The 14,618-nt window shown below is 38.7% G+C and overlaps 1 long non-coding RNA gene across 1 annotated transcript in view; it reads left to right on the forward strand.

Moving 5' to 3' along the window:
• The first annotated feature begins 318 nt into the window (after positions 1-318).
• The window catches only part of LOC120802189, a 47,876-nt gene continuing 33,576 nt past the window's right edge, over positions 319-14,618 (forward strand). Inside the window, exon 1 of the long non-coding RNA XR_005709206.1 lies at positions 319-665. This is a non-coding gene — a long non-coding RNA (uncharacterized LOC120802189). The remainder of the gene's footprint in view (positions 666-14,618) is intronic.

Here is a 14,618-nt window from a genome sequence, read left to right on the forward strand (position 1 = left end):
AGACGGAGAGAAAGAGTGATAGAGAGTGAGAGAAAAGAAAGAGAGAGAGGGTGGGAGGGAGAAGTGGGGGTAGAAAGAAGCTGGAAGGTATTATGCACTATTTCCTTGCCTTCCTAGAAGCTCCCACTTGTTCCCTCCCATTCAGCCGGCAGACTTCTCAGACAAAGTAAAGGAAACACTGAAAACTTCAACCTGCTTTTCTCCAGCTGCTTCGGCCCTCTAACTAGCTTGCTTGTTTTCTTTCCCTGCCGGTTCCTATGCATGTTACTCTCTCTCTCTCCCTCTCTCTCTCTCTCTCTCTCTCTTTCTCCCTCCCTCGCCCTCTCCCTGTTCGTCTCTCTCTTTCTCTGGGCTGTGTGTAAGAGGATCACTTTGTTTCCGTTGCCTTTTTCTGCGGTACTGCAGACACATTGAGGGGAGGATTGGATTTGAGGAGATACTGACGGGGCTGCACAGCTGCAACAGTCCCTTCCATCTCCACACCAGGACTAATGCCCCCCTCTCTCTCTCTCTCCCTGTGTATTTGACTCTTCCTCTGTCACACTCTCTACTTCTGCCTCTCGGAGAGGTGGGGGTGCCATATGGGAGTTCAGAAAAATGGAAGTGGATCGGAGATAGACAAGAGAGGAATCTTTCATTCTTGGGCTCGAAGTGGGATCTTTGTGGTAAGTGTTTCTCTCTTCTCTCTTAGCACTTTTTGGAAGTTCTGTGCTCCCAAAGAATCCCCAAATGCCTGAATTTTCTGCAGTGTGTTTGTTTCCTCTTTGCTTTTGATTCATATATTCCCAACTGTTACCTATTATGAGTTTTTATTGTTGGACTCGCAGTGTTGTTTTTTCTTCTACTTCTCTTCAAAGGGTTCAAGTTCATGGTTCATTGTTACATTTAATTTGTAGCTGTAGTGATAAGAAAGGCTTTGTGCTTTTGAATTTGTAAATTTTGAGGGTCAAGGTAAAACGAAAAGGGAGGTAGAGTGGAGGCCGACTGGGGGAAGGGAATTTGGAGGGGTCAAAGAGAATGGCACTTGGCCCAGGCAGCACAATGGCTCAGAAAACTTTCTTAGTATGACATTGTCACTGGGAAACTTGTGCATGTTTCAAATCCTGGCAACTGCTACACATTTCAGCTGTCTTGCTATGGCCTTTTATTTCATGAGCTTGGAATTTTTAAGTTTGGGTGGAGTGCAGTTTGGAGACATTGAACATTGAAGTTTTACTTACCATCACCCTCACCATCTGACAAAACAGATTGATTACTGTCTCAAAACAGTCTTATTATATATTTAAAATGTACTGTTTTTTACAGAAATAACAGAAATAGCATAAAATAACAAGAAATTTGATAACTTAGTTTCGATAAAGAAATCTGACAGAACTTTAAGACTCCAAGTTCACATTGTATCTTGTAAACTAAGCTTTGATACAGATTACTTCAGCCTAGTATATTTTGCTTCATGAATTCAGATTATGTAGATAGTGTTGTTGAAAGGGCACTTGCTGCAGATTATTAGCCGTTGGCTCATCTACGTAGAATTTTTAAACAGTTCATTGAAGAGGTTGCTGCTAGTGTAAACTAATGCATTACTGCAGGCTCACTGAATAACTCCATTATATTCTAAATGTGAGATTACCTCTTGAGCACTAGACTTTCATATGGATGTTAGAGCTACACTTTTGCATTTCTTTCTATTGCTGTAGCTATGTTAAACTGTACAATAATGTAGGTGATGAGGAAATGTTTCAAGTAAGTTTTCCCACGAATTTTAGTTAATCAAACAATTAATAATAATTCATTTATTATGTCTTGAATAGTTTGTACAGGCAAATCATTGTATATTCTAATTGACCCTGTCTATTCTGGAGATAAATCTAGACAAAAGAAGTAACCAATCACTCTAATTGCTTAACAAACTTCAACATAAAATACCATTTTCTTTCATTTAAATATACTTGTATGTCTCTTCCATAAACCACAATTTTCAGAGGGACAAAGGTTATTTACAATTAAGTGGTATTAACTCTGAGAAACTGCAAATAGTTTTTTCACTGGAAGTTAAAACATATTTGCACCCAAAACAAACTTGGTGTTTAACTCTGGGAAATGAGCTGACTTAACTAAGTGAGTGAACTCCTTTTAGGAAGCTATTGAGCTTCAGAGCTGTGAAATCTTTATGTGTCTCACCTTGATGGTTCATTGGCAGGTTGGGGTTTTGACCTCACTCCCTCGTCTCTTTGAGGAAATCAAAACCCGTCTCTCTGAATTACTTATTCTGTGCCTCCCTCGATCCCTCCGTTCATTACACATCTCAGTAACATGGGAATAAAGTGTGTCAACCAGCATTAATGGACTTATTTCTCCTGTGAAAGGTGGTTTTAAAGCAAGATTTTAAAGGGATGAAGAAAACGTTGAGTTGTGCTTGTATGAATATATTTTTGGACTGCTCTCTGTGCAGCATAATGTCTGTTTAACTGATAGTATGTGGGGAAGCTTTGCTGAATTTCAGTCACTACTAGTGCACTACTAGACACACAAACTGTGTCTGCTGCAGAATCTAGTTCTCTATTTTGGGCATGTGGGTCACACTCTAATGAAGCACCAGAACTGCACACGTTAATGAGGACTCATAAAGTTTCTGTCAATAATTTGGATTCTTTGTAAAGGTGGCTTCTGTTTCAGCGTCTATAATATAATACTACTGCATATAGAAATATAAATTGCCTGCTCAGCACTGGGACCTAGAGGATGAACTTGTGGATTACTTCCTTGTGGATCAACAGCTCATTCACATCTTTTCTCTCATAGTCTCAGCACTTTTTAGAATAATTAAAAAAAAAGATTTAGAACAATCTAAAGATTTGAATTGAACTCATCAACATATTTGTGGTCTGCTGTGTGTGCTTTGTTCTGCTATAAGAGGTTGATAACAGTTTTTTTGTGTTTTCATTTTGAGCACCAGAATTTGCTGTTGTGTATATAATTTAGTTGCAGTGATATTCATCTTTTACACCACTATATATCACACTATAAAACACTATTGTTAAATGACAAAGTTATTTGTGAGCCTGAATAAAAACAACATATTTTTAATGAGTTAAAAAGATTCTGAATTCTTAGTAGTACACGCTCCTAAACAAAGGCTACAGTGTTTTGTGGGTCACTATTAAGTCAGTTGGTATGGTACAGTTCATCCTCTCATCAAGGACCATGGATTATTTGAGTCTGGGAGGTATTTCATGTTTTTATTAATAGTGCTCATCTGGTGTATGTCTATAGATGATCTAAGTTGTTTGTCGTCCTTTATGCCAGGTGAAGACATGTCGTCAGATAACCTGCCTGACCTCCAGAGCCAATTTTAGCCTCTCCCTCATGCCTACTCTGGTTATAAATTAGCCCGGTTGTTGTTTCCAAGCAGTGAAAGGAAAAGCTCACTTAGTAGCAGTGATTTATTAGTTGTGAGCCTGATGCTGCCATGTGACTGACAGAGGTGCCAGTTTGGATGAAAACAGAAACTCAGAATGCCTGCAGGATTGGACTGCTTCGGGGAATAGGAGGTGGTTTCTCTTTCTGCCACTCAACTAGGAGAGGAGTTGCATGATTTAACTTTTAGTATTCCTTCCAGGGTAGTTTTTCATCGTTCAGAGAGCTACTAATTAATAATGCCATGTAATTAATCTACTATTTACCAGATTTTTAATAGGGGTATATCTGTATCACTCCCTACTCCACAAGTTGTTTGATAGTTAACTATCAAGTACACTAGGATCTGTGAAGACCTATAGTGAACCAGGAAATAGGAATGTAAAAGTAAAATTGCAGCATTTATGTGTTGATTATTTTACACATCACCTCAATGCAACTTGTGTTACATGCAGTGGGACTTGTAATTAGAAATCTGTTTGCTGTTGTCCCAAAAAGAATGTTTCATTTTTCCACACCTGCTCACCTGGTGGCTCTTTCTTCAAACACATCTGGTTCCCTCTGTATTTTATGTGGCATATGTGGAAAATCAAAAAAGCAAAAAGCAGGCTATATTGAGTATGCATGCTGAGTCATTTGAAAGATCAGTGAGCAATCAATCTCTGTAAATTGAGTTGTGCTTACTTCGATTATGACCTAAATGCAAGGAAGATAACTTTGTTAAGATGTTTGTATGACAGTCACAATAACCTGAGTATTGCCTTACTCGGGTTATGATCAAATTACCAGAGTGCATGTAAACACAATGAGTGGCAAACCTGTTTGCCTCTCCTCTTCTGTTCGCAACACTCTCTGTAGAAAACATACACCGATCACCCACAATATTAAAACCAGTTAAGAGTTTTGATATATTTTTATAAAATACATATATACTGTATATATACAACGGGGCCCAAAAATCTGAGACCACTTTCCCATATATATACAGTATGTGTGTGTGTGTGTGTGTGTGTGTGTGTGTGTGTGTGTGTGTGTGTGTGTGTGTGTGTGTGTGTGTGTGTGTGTGTGTGTTTGTATATAATATATATGTATCCATCCGAGAGGCTTTTTCTTATGTGAAAGTGAAGAAAATGTGAGGTACCCTTAATGATTCACCTCAGTTCCTTGCTTACTGTAGGCCGATGACAAACAGAAGTTACACTCTTGAGACTGGGCAAAGGACTATGCCTCTAGTTGAATTTTGCTGACTAATGTTGGCACACTGAATGTCTATGAATCCATGCTGTTCCAGTAGGAAATATGATGTGGGTTGTTATCAGAATTACTGCTCCAACAATGCAGCTGTTCTTACAGCCCCCCCATAACCCTGGGGGCCAAGAAAACAGAAGCCTGATTGACTACATCTTGTCTCAGCACCCTTGCCCCTTTCAGTGCTTAGACAGATATGAGTGGCACAATTATTACTTCTGTAGAAAAATCTCTTCAGTTTGTTGAACAAGCTTGGATGGTGGCTCCTTCATTATCCTGACAATATCCTGCATTAAGATGAGTGTGCAGGTAATCTCAAACAGGAGGTCCAGCTCCAATTTGGATGGTTCAGCCCCAAAATGAATGGCTAACTCTGTCTGTCATGAGGGAGGAGAAACTGTCATGTTGTGCATGTAACTGTTAGTGGTACAGTTAATTAACATAATGTGCTATTTCAGTCTGGTTTTATTCTGCTCAAAGCTAGTATAATCTTCTGTAGTTTAGATCGTTGACAGCAGCTCCATGGAAGTTTTAGCTGATCGAAGATCACGTCGTCATGTCTCTTCAGAGAGTTTTTACTCCTAACAAGCTGTGTCAAGTACATGAATGAACTACATATGTTCTCTGTGGTTAATTAAGTGGAAAACTGGTTGTGTATTTTTTCCTAAAATACTGTGCAACTATGCAAGAAATAATGATTTTGAGAATAGGTTTGTTCACTTTTTGGCCAGTCAGAACTCTCCAGTTTTCCATCATGTACCCAAACTCTGGTATGCACTCCCACTTAGTTTTTGTGTACCATGCAGATAATAAACTAAAATTCTTTCCCACTGACTTGTTAACATTTTTACAAGCTTCCCTGGCCAAAGCTCTCAAGTCCTGAGCGGTTCTGTGGCTCACTCCACCAGGATGGAGGCCTCTTTGTGTACTGAGGATTCTCCATAGATGCAACATATATGCAACCTCTGAATAAATCACTTATGGCCCTTCACAATTTTGGACATTGTGGCACCACCACTGAGCTGCCATGATTTGAATTCAGATGTCAAGTGATATCCTGAAGACAGAGACTTAATTTTTCACTCATCATCCTGTTGGCAGTGATTATCACAAGACAGTAACCTGGTGTAACCTCAACATGAATCTTGAAGCTGTGCATGGAGCTTTGAACCTGACACCCAGGGATGACCAAGGGAAAGTGACTAGGTGGAAGTAATAGAAACAGCTTAAACTTTGTTCATATAGTGAAAGAAAGTCAAGACTTCATGGGCCATTATCATGGCTTATTTTGATGAATATTATGAAGGCCACATGGATGCCATTCAACACTTAAGATAATGATGACAAATTACATGCATCATAAGTCAAATTCTTGAATTCTTGAATTATTAATGACTTGCGCTAAGTCTTGGGCCTTGCTGGTGGAAAATAACACAGATGTTTAGTGTTCATTGTTTGCAGTAACAAATTAATACTCATCGCTACATTTTCAGTTTAACTTATTATTACCATATGAATAAAAAAACTAGGAAAACATGTGGGTCTTTGAACTCAAAGTAATATAAAACAAGATATTGCAAAGACAGCTAGGTTACAGCTTGCATGCATGAATCCGCACACATACACACAAACACTCATACACACACAGAATTGAATTCTAGCACAAATGGCCCCCAATGGGTTGGTTATAAAGGGGGTGATGTCATGTCTGTGATGGAGACTTTGTGTCCCTTTACCAGTGATCCATTTCTTATCCAGCTGTCCTTACTGATGCAACACAGTGAGAAAGAAAGAAAGAAAGAACAAAGGAATGAAAGACAGAAAGAAAGTACAAAAGTGGGCTTTTTTTTTCTTTTCTTTTTTTTCCCCATCCATGTCCAGCCAACTTTATATCTGCCATTAAAATGTCCCTTTCATTAGCTGAAGTTGCTGAGACTAAAATTGGTTTCGGCTCTTTAAACACCTTATTTCAAAAAGTGCTGATCTTTGTTTGTACTTTGATGCATCCAGTTTACATATTATTGCCTGTAAGTAATTATCTTATTTTATGTTTCATTAATTGTAGAGCAGTCCATTTTGTAGAGTCACCAGCTTCTCAGGTCAAGAGATCATAGGCAATTTTTTCTGCTTGTCTTTGAGCTTACAGGAGCTCATCCTCCCCGCAAGCAAAGAGGGAGCAGGATGTCTTTGTGGAATCAGCTGTGTGCTCGCATGTGCGTAGGACCCAGTGTTTCTAGCCACATGACACCATTTTAAACAATTTGGCTTCTTTAACCATCTCAGCCTGTCAGTGGTCACACAGATGTGGGGGGTGGGGGTCACGGGGGAGGGGAATCCATACAGAGCTCAGGGGCACAATGGGAAATGGCTTCCATACATTTAGTATTTCCTCTTTGGTGGCAGTCCAGTGTGGTGCAGTGGGGTTGTCGCGTCAAAGCTGTGCTGCGAGGAGGGGTGGAGGCTCTGGATAATGCAGACACAATGGGCTAAGGCAAACATTAGGAGTGAGACAAAGGACACTCCACTCAGGTCACAGGGGGGGCAACTTTTCCCATTATCAGAGGGAAGTGTTCTTAACTGAGGGACTTTTTAAACCCATCAGCGAATTAGGGGCTGTGCTGAGTTGCTGCTGTGCATTGGTTCATGATCAAAGCCTTGACAGTGCGTCTGTTTACAGAGGAAGGCTGTAAAGCATAGGACAGCAGTCACAACAAGACACAACATGGGGCTGGGTTAGCACTGAGCATGCTATCATGACCATGTTATCATTGTCACAGCCAGGGTATTTACTCATGGGAAGCAGAGGATAAGTTCTTTCTCATCTACATTAAAAACACCACAAGCACCATATGTCATAGGGTCAGCTGAGGGTTCCTACACCATATGCATCCACTTCTGTTTTCAAATTAGCCAAAATACAATCATGGTATCTCTGGATTCAGAATTACAGTTAAGGCTAAGTTTTGGAGGAAATCATTATCTTTTTAAATCTGCCCGTTAATATTCTGCACTCATTTTAAATGAATAACCAACTTACATTTTGGTTCCCGTGGGAAAAATGATCACTAACATTGTTGTACTTGTGTTTTCATCAGTTATGAAACAATATTAGGTTTTAACTATCAGGCATGACTTTTTTGAATTTGCTCTCGGGGCTGCAAATAACAATTATTTTCATCATCAATTAATCTGCCAGTTATTTTCTCAATTCAGCGATAAATCATTTGGACCATAAAATGTCAAAAAATACTGAAAAATATCATTCACAGTTTCCTATTTGATGTCATCGTTTTGCTTGATCAATAGTCCAAAATTCAAAGATGTTCAGTTTACAGTGATATAAAACAGAGAAAAGCAGTCTTGCCATCGGAGAAACAGGAAACAGAGAATCTTTGGTATTTTTCCTTTAAAATGGCTTAAATCATTAATCAATTATCAAAACATTTGCAGATTAATTTTATGTTGATCAACTATCTATTAAGTGATTGTTCATTTTAGCTCTACAAATCACTGTAGAGCTCAGATGAAGGTTAGCTTTTAGCAGTTTTTTATTAGCTTAACAGCTTGTCAAGTTGTGCTCTAATTTATTACTTGAAACAAGGTGTCAATTACATGGTAATTACACCCTCTTACAGCTACTGTCTAACTGCTAGACATTATGAACATTATTGTTGTTCTCTCTTAGTAGACATACAATTTACTTTAGGGTTGTTTAATCACTAGGAAACAGTATAATCAAAACAATTAACCATTCTGCATCAAAAAAGAAAAGATCACTTAACATACCACTGAAGAGAAAAACTAGAAAACAAATGTGGGTAGGCAAACAAACAGAACTCTCTAGTTTTTTTTAGGGATTCCTCAAAATGGCTCAAGCCAATGTCTATATATTCACATGTGGTTGTCCAACTGTGTGTGATGTCCAACTGCTTTTCTCTATGAAACCTTATGCGTGTTTGTGTGACTGAAGGGCCATTATGGGACAGGCTTTTAAGAGAGATCTGGGAAGTGGAAACCTAATACTGCCTGACTGCTGCTCTTGTGTACATGAACCCCACAGCTGCTGGAGAGAGAGAGGAACGAAGAAGAGAAAAAGGGAGGAAGAAGGGAGGAGGGGGTAGAGGAGAGTGTGGTGTGCTCTGTAATTAGTTGTCTGGTTTTGTATTGACCAGTCTGGTGCTTAGACCTCAGGGACTGTTAAATTTGCTATTGAAACTGAAAGGATTATGCACCCAAAAGAAATTAAACGGGAGCAATGAATAGATTGTTGGCCACATGGTCGACTACTGTTTTTTTATTTCCCTCTTTTTCCTTCTCCTTCTTCCACCAACCTTCACTCTTCTTTGGTTAGACAAGGTTGTATTTTTCTCACCAGAAACTGTTGTTTTTTTTATGTTATCGGTAAATTGAAAAATGCACCACAGGGTCATGACAGTTTTATGTTGTGATAATGATACCCCATTTTGAGACCGACCCATTAAAAAAACTATACACTTGTGTTTGCCCTTTGCCAGCTGTAGATTCTAGAGTGTTTGTTGGGGTCCGTTTATTAAACAGAGACAAAAACCAAAATCATTTCCGCATGTTAGCTGTTGAAGGGTGTGATGTCGCGATGGTGTAATGAAATCTGTTTGAATGTAGACGTGGTGATTGCAAGCAGGAATTGATGTCTCCTGCCTGGGCAGCTTCGCTAAGAGTGAAGAGGGATTTGTGTCTTTGTTTACTCCTGCGGAGGTTGGCTGTACATATTACAGTGGGCACAGTCAGGAGGGAATATCCTCCACATGCCTGCAGAGGCATGTGGTTTTCTTTCCCTCTGTCATCAGTTTAGTGTCTTTTAGGATGGGTGTAAGGACAGAAAAAAAATCTACTTCAGACCAAACCGTAACACAATCCCCTTGTAATGACTTCCAGCATCTGTTAAGCAGGCCAGTACTTCGGGGAAAGTTTTAAAAAGGTGGCTGTAATACGAAGGATCTCTTGCTTCAGTGAGTTAACATTAGCCTCCATCCACATCAAGCATTTGAACCTGCTGAACTGTGAGCCTCAAGTGTATCTACTGGATGATAGAGGGGTGATGTCATGTTCTCTCTCACTGTTTGTGTAGCTGGCAGAGGCCAGCATGCTGCTGGAGAGGGTCACACACTATGACTCAGTCAGGACCAGAACAGCCCAGTGGGACATTGTCCAAAAACTAGGGTAAAATCGAGTCTCCTTTTTTTTAAAACCCTGCTGCCACAAAAACCCATAGTCTTTTTATGAGTTTCTCGTTTTTTCCTTGATTTTATTTTGACATGATGATTTGAAATGTTGTACCAACAATTCATCTTTTTAATCTGTTTCAGTTTCTTGTAACTTTTTGATCTGGACGGGAGTGAGCACTCTTTGTAGATAAGACATGCAATCTGGTCGAGATCCCCCTTTGTGATTATCAAAACATAAATACAGAAGGGCCTGTGCACAGGTGGCTGGTGCTGGGCTGATGTTAACCAGACCAGACTGATGTCTGCACGCAGAAAACAAATCACTGCTATATCACAGAAAGCATGACAGTTTAGATTTTTTAAACTATGCCAGGGTCACACACACATACAAGAGAAGTTTTTCACAGTAGATATCACAGTAGAAAACAATGAGCCAACTCCAATGTAGCAGCATAGTTAAACTTTGTTAAATATCATCAGGTTGTGTACACTGCAAATCAAAAGTTCTCACAGTGGTCCTGACAAATACTGCCTGTGTCTTTCGAGGGGTAACAAGGGGAGGCAAAGTCCTTGCTGTCTGATTGGCTCTTTCTAAATAAAATCATGCACTTACACGTCTTTCTGTCCCCCATTGATTAGCTGTGACAGATATTTATGAGTAGCATGATTCACTTTTCAGGAGACCCCAACAATTTGTAACGGAACAGCGTTAGTCCCCAAAAGAGGACAAAGTCAGGAAAAAGGAAAAGAAAATGCCCAATGAAGGAAAGCTGGAGTGAGAATCGTCATTCTGCCAGGACGGTTGGACTGACTGTCACTGACTGAATTTACATTAATGCAGTTAACTTGCACATGGGATGGTTATAATTAAATTACTGTGCAATGTTGTTGCAAAAGAGCGGGCTGTTTGCCTTCCTCTGTGTCGTAGAGTTAGGGTTTGAGTTTGTTTCTGGTGTTTTTATTATGATTACTGCACCGCAGCTAGCAATGACATTAATAAAACTGATTTGGGATATTTTTACAAAGCTTACACAAATAGTAATTTTACATGCACATTACTGGTAATAAATATAGGCAGAAACACATTTCCCTCATGCTCTTCACATGAGAGTGGTTTCCTCTGCAGTTTCTCTTTTTGTTTTGTGACTGTTTTATTAACATCACTGTAACTCCTTTAACTAGTGCATGATTGCATACAAAAAAAATCTACATATCCTTTGTAATGTTTTTCAAAATTTAATACTGTTTCAGTTTTTTAGCGTTTTTATTTATGTTGTTTTTATCAAGACTTAGCTGGTTACTGTTATCAGTAATAACTACAAAATGGATTTGATAACCAGAAGGCAAAGAACCAACAATAGAAACAGAAAATTATTATGATTATGTTTAATGTAAAATAATCTATCTGCTGAATTATCCTTTTACGTGAGTTAAATTTGTTTGATTCCCCCTACCATGTTTTTCCATTTGTAATTAGTTTATATAAGGAATTTTTCTGATAGCCTAAAAAGGTTGGTAAAAGCTATTCTGATAATGTAAAAGGTAATCTTCCATCACATCCCTGACTCTACAGCTGAATTAATGTGAAAATATGGGATATATTGTGTTTTTATTTCTGGCCTCTACGCAGTAAAAAGCAGTAAATCTGAAAAATTGTTTTGACGTTCATTGTATCTCTGTGTTGCTGTAGACGCCATAGACGTCCTCAGAATGCGGCAGGAGGCTATGGACTCCCGGTGCTCACCGACAGTTATAAACCTAGCTGACTGAGCTTTCCCCCCATTTAGGGGTCTCTTTCTCCCCTCCCCTCATCCCTCCTGGTAATAGATGGCCTCATCGCTCTGGGTTTGAGTCCACCTTTAAACATTTAGACAGGACTGGGGTTTGTCTCCGGTCAAATGATGGAGTGGAACAATGGGAGCGTGTGACATTGTCTGTGTGTATTAGGAGGCCAATGTCTGTCCGAAAAACATGTATAAGCAGGTGATAGCATGGTTTTGATGCTTCAGCCAGCTACAGCCTGGGCCTGCCAGGTAGCAGAGAGGATACAGGACATCCAGGGTATGCAGATCTTTGCTATTTGTTCATTTTTACTCTCACATCTTTTCAATCCACAGCAGTTTCTCCAACATGGCTTAATGGGTCTGGAGGTTGCTTGATGCATATGTCTGTGCATCACATTCTTTACTGTGTCTGTGCTTCCTGCTGTTTGTCTTTCAGGACAAACCCTTTGTCTGGCTAAACCCTTTATACAGAGGGGCTGGGATCTAGCCTTCACAGAGCTGTTATTGTGTATGTGTATGTGTGTATGTGTCCAGTCATGATAAAGAATCTCTATATATGAGTATGCAATTGTATTTTGATGTCATAAGGTGCTAGGCTGATAGCAACATTGACCTTGGCTGGGTTCAAATGTGTGTGAGTAGATGGAGAGAAAGAGTTTGTGTGTGTGTGAAAGCTTTTCCCTTTTTTATTATTCTATCTGAATGTGCTTATGATGCCAATATTTCTGTTATTTGCCATGGAGGAGAATGTACAGTCCTCTTTGCAAATGGGTTTTTTCTCACCCTGCGGTGGCTCTCTGGGACAAGGATCTTGCTTGTTTTTTTTCTTTAGCATATTCCACATTCATATGGAAATGGAGGGCAGAGGAGGTACAGAATCTCACATCAACTTGATCTGGTCATGAATAGCTGCCAGTGTTTGGTCTGACCCAGAGCTGGCTTAAAGATACTGCCCAGCCTCTGCCCTCAGACCACGGAGCTGAGAACCGAGAACAGTTTCAGCTGCAAGACAAGTGTATATGTCTTCAAATACATCCGCTTACACTAAAAATGAAAAAAACAGATGCTCATAATTGCACTCATGCAATTAGATACACTTGAGCACCTGGGAACACTGAACGCCATCTCATTCTCTGTCACTTTCTCTGTCTTACACATACACAGACAGCCATGCTAAGTCCCAGGGAGACGCCAGGGTTGCAATATGCTCTTCTTTTTTTCTCTCAAATTTTTTCTTTATTTTTTTAACCCTCACTTCCCTCTTTTGCCCACCCAAACTGTCACCATAACCCGATGATGGTGCTCCTATAGATATAAGGAGGAATTTAGACTTTTAGGTTTAATTTATGATGTTGTTGTTGTTGTTGTTTTTTTTTTAATACAGTTTAATTGTTGAACTGGCCAAGAAATGATGTAATACTCAAATAATGAATTGCTTAAAATTTAAAGAGTGTTTAGTGTTTGAGTTTTATTTTATTTATTCTTTCATTACTTTCATTTTCATATTTCAATCACATTTAACAATTAAATGTGACTATTATTTTTTTATATCTGCATTTGGGTTAAAAAGAGAATGTGTTACCAGAATGCACAGTCATGAAAGAATTTCTATATTATATTAGAATAGCTGCAATTAAAATAGAAATTTTTGTGTGAAACAAAAAATGTTTGATATGAGAAAACCAAAGAATTAAAAAAAACATTTAGGTTGTTTGTGCTTTTGTGTGAGAATACTGTAATGAGAATATTCAAATTGTGCTTCACCACTGAGAGAATGCACGGACCTAGGTTGGATTAAGATAATTTGCTTTTACTATACTCTGGGAATTAATATTGTATTTGAGGAGTCCCATTTCTAATAAATTTTTAGTGTGTTTCCTTCTGAAGCGCCTCTTATACAATGGGCTTCCCAGACCGGACCGCTGCGGTTGGATCTAGCAGCAGGGATCCATCAAACAAGATTTGTCTTGGTGGATATGCTGGTTTTGTCCTTCAGGATTAGAGCCCACCACCCGAATTCAGCGCTGGTCTGAGTTACTTTGTCTTTTATACATCTAGACAGTTACCAAAAGTGTGCCTATAGAGTTTTAATTGATTTAGTAACAAATCATCCTTTTTTTTGTTTGTTTCCAAGCATTTCATAATTAAGTCTGTAATTTCGTTTATTTCAGTGATCCCAAACATTCCAAAAAATTGAAAATATAAAATATGATTAAAATGTAGATACAAATTTTAAATAAATAATAAAATATAAAGTGCAAAAATTAACTTCTTATTCAGTCTAATTAAATACCAAACTGCTGTTTAAAAATTCGAAAGAGTATTTCAAAAAACAGATTTTTGTTTATTTATTTGTTTTATTTTTTTTGTTTATTAACAAAGATTGCAGGACTTTTTTTTTTTACATGTATTATAGTAATATATTGAATAATATTAAATATTGAATTCAACACTATTTTTCTAGCAAATTTCTCTTCATTGTTTTTGATATTATTTTCATTTTAATTTAACATTTATATTTGCTATTTTTCTGTTAGCTGTTTTGTTACATTTTAATTGCTCATTGTTAAATTCAGTTACACTATACAATCTAACAAGCTGAAGCATGGTATGTCGTCCCTCAACTTAAACACAGTGTCCAGTCTCTGTCTATAAAAAGAGCAGTGTGTTGCAGGAGGGCCTCAGTGTGTGTGTGCTGTTTTGTCTCTCCATTAGCACCCATTCAAGAGACAATGAGTTAGAGAAGCAGACGATGGGCTTGTTAACACACAGGCATTAGTGAATCAGTGTGTGTCTTTGTGAGGGAGGGGACACTCCTCTAGTGTTATGACGGGAGTCTTTCACCAACGATACACTCCCCTCCAACACCACAAGTGTCCAGCCACTGAATAGAGAGGATTTGTTGCTCTACACCTAATTAAACAGCGCTTTGAGTAGCAGTTATGGTGAGGGGCCCTTTGTTCCA

The sequence above is a fragment of the Xiphias gladius genome, chromosome 17, assembly GCF_016859285.1.
Source record: "Xiphias gladius isolate SHS-SW01 ecotype Sanya breed wild chromosome 17, ASM1685928v1, whole genome shotgun sequence".
Taxonomy (NCBI): Eukaryota; Metazoa; Chordata; class Actinopteri; order Istiophoriformes; family Xiphiidae; genus Xiphias; species Xiphias gladius.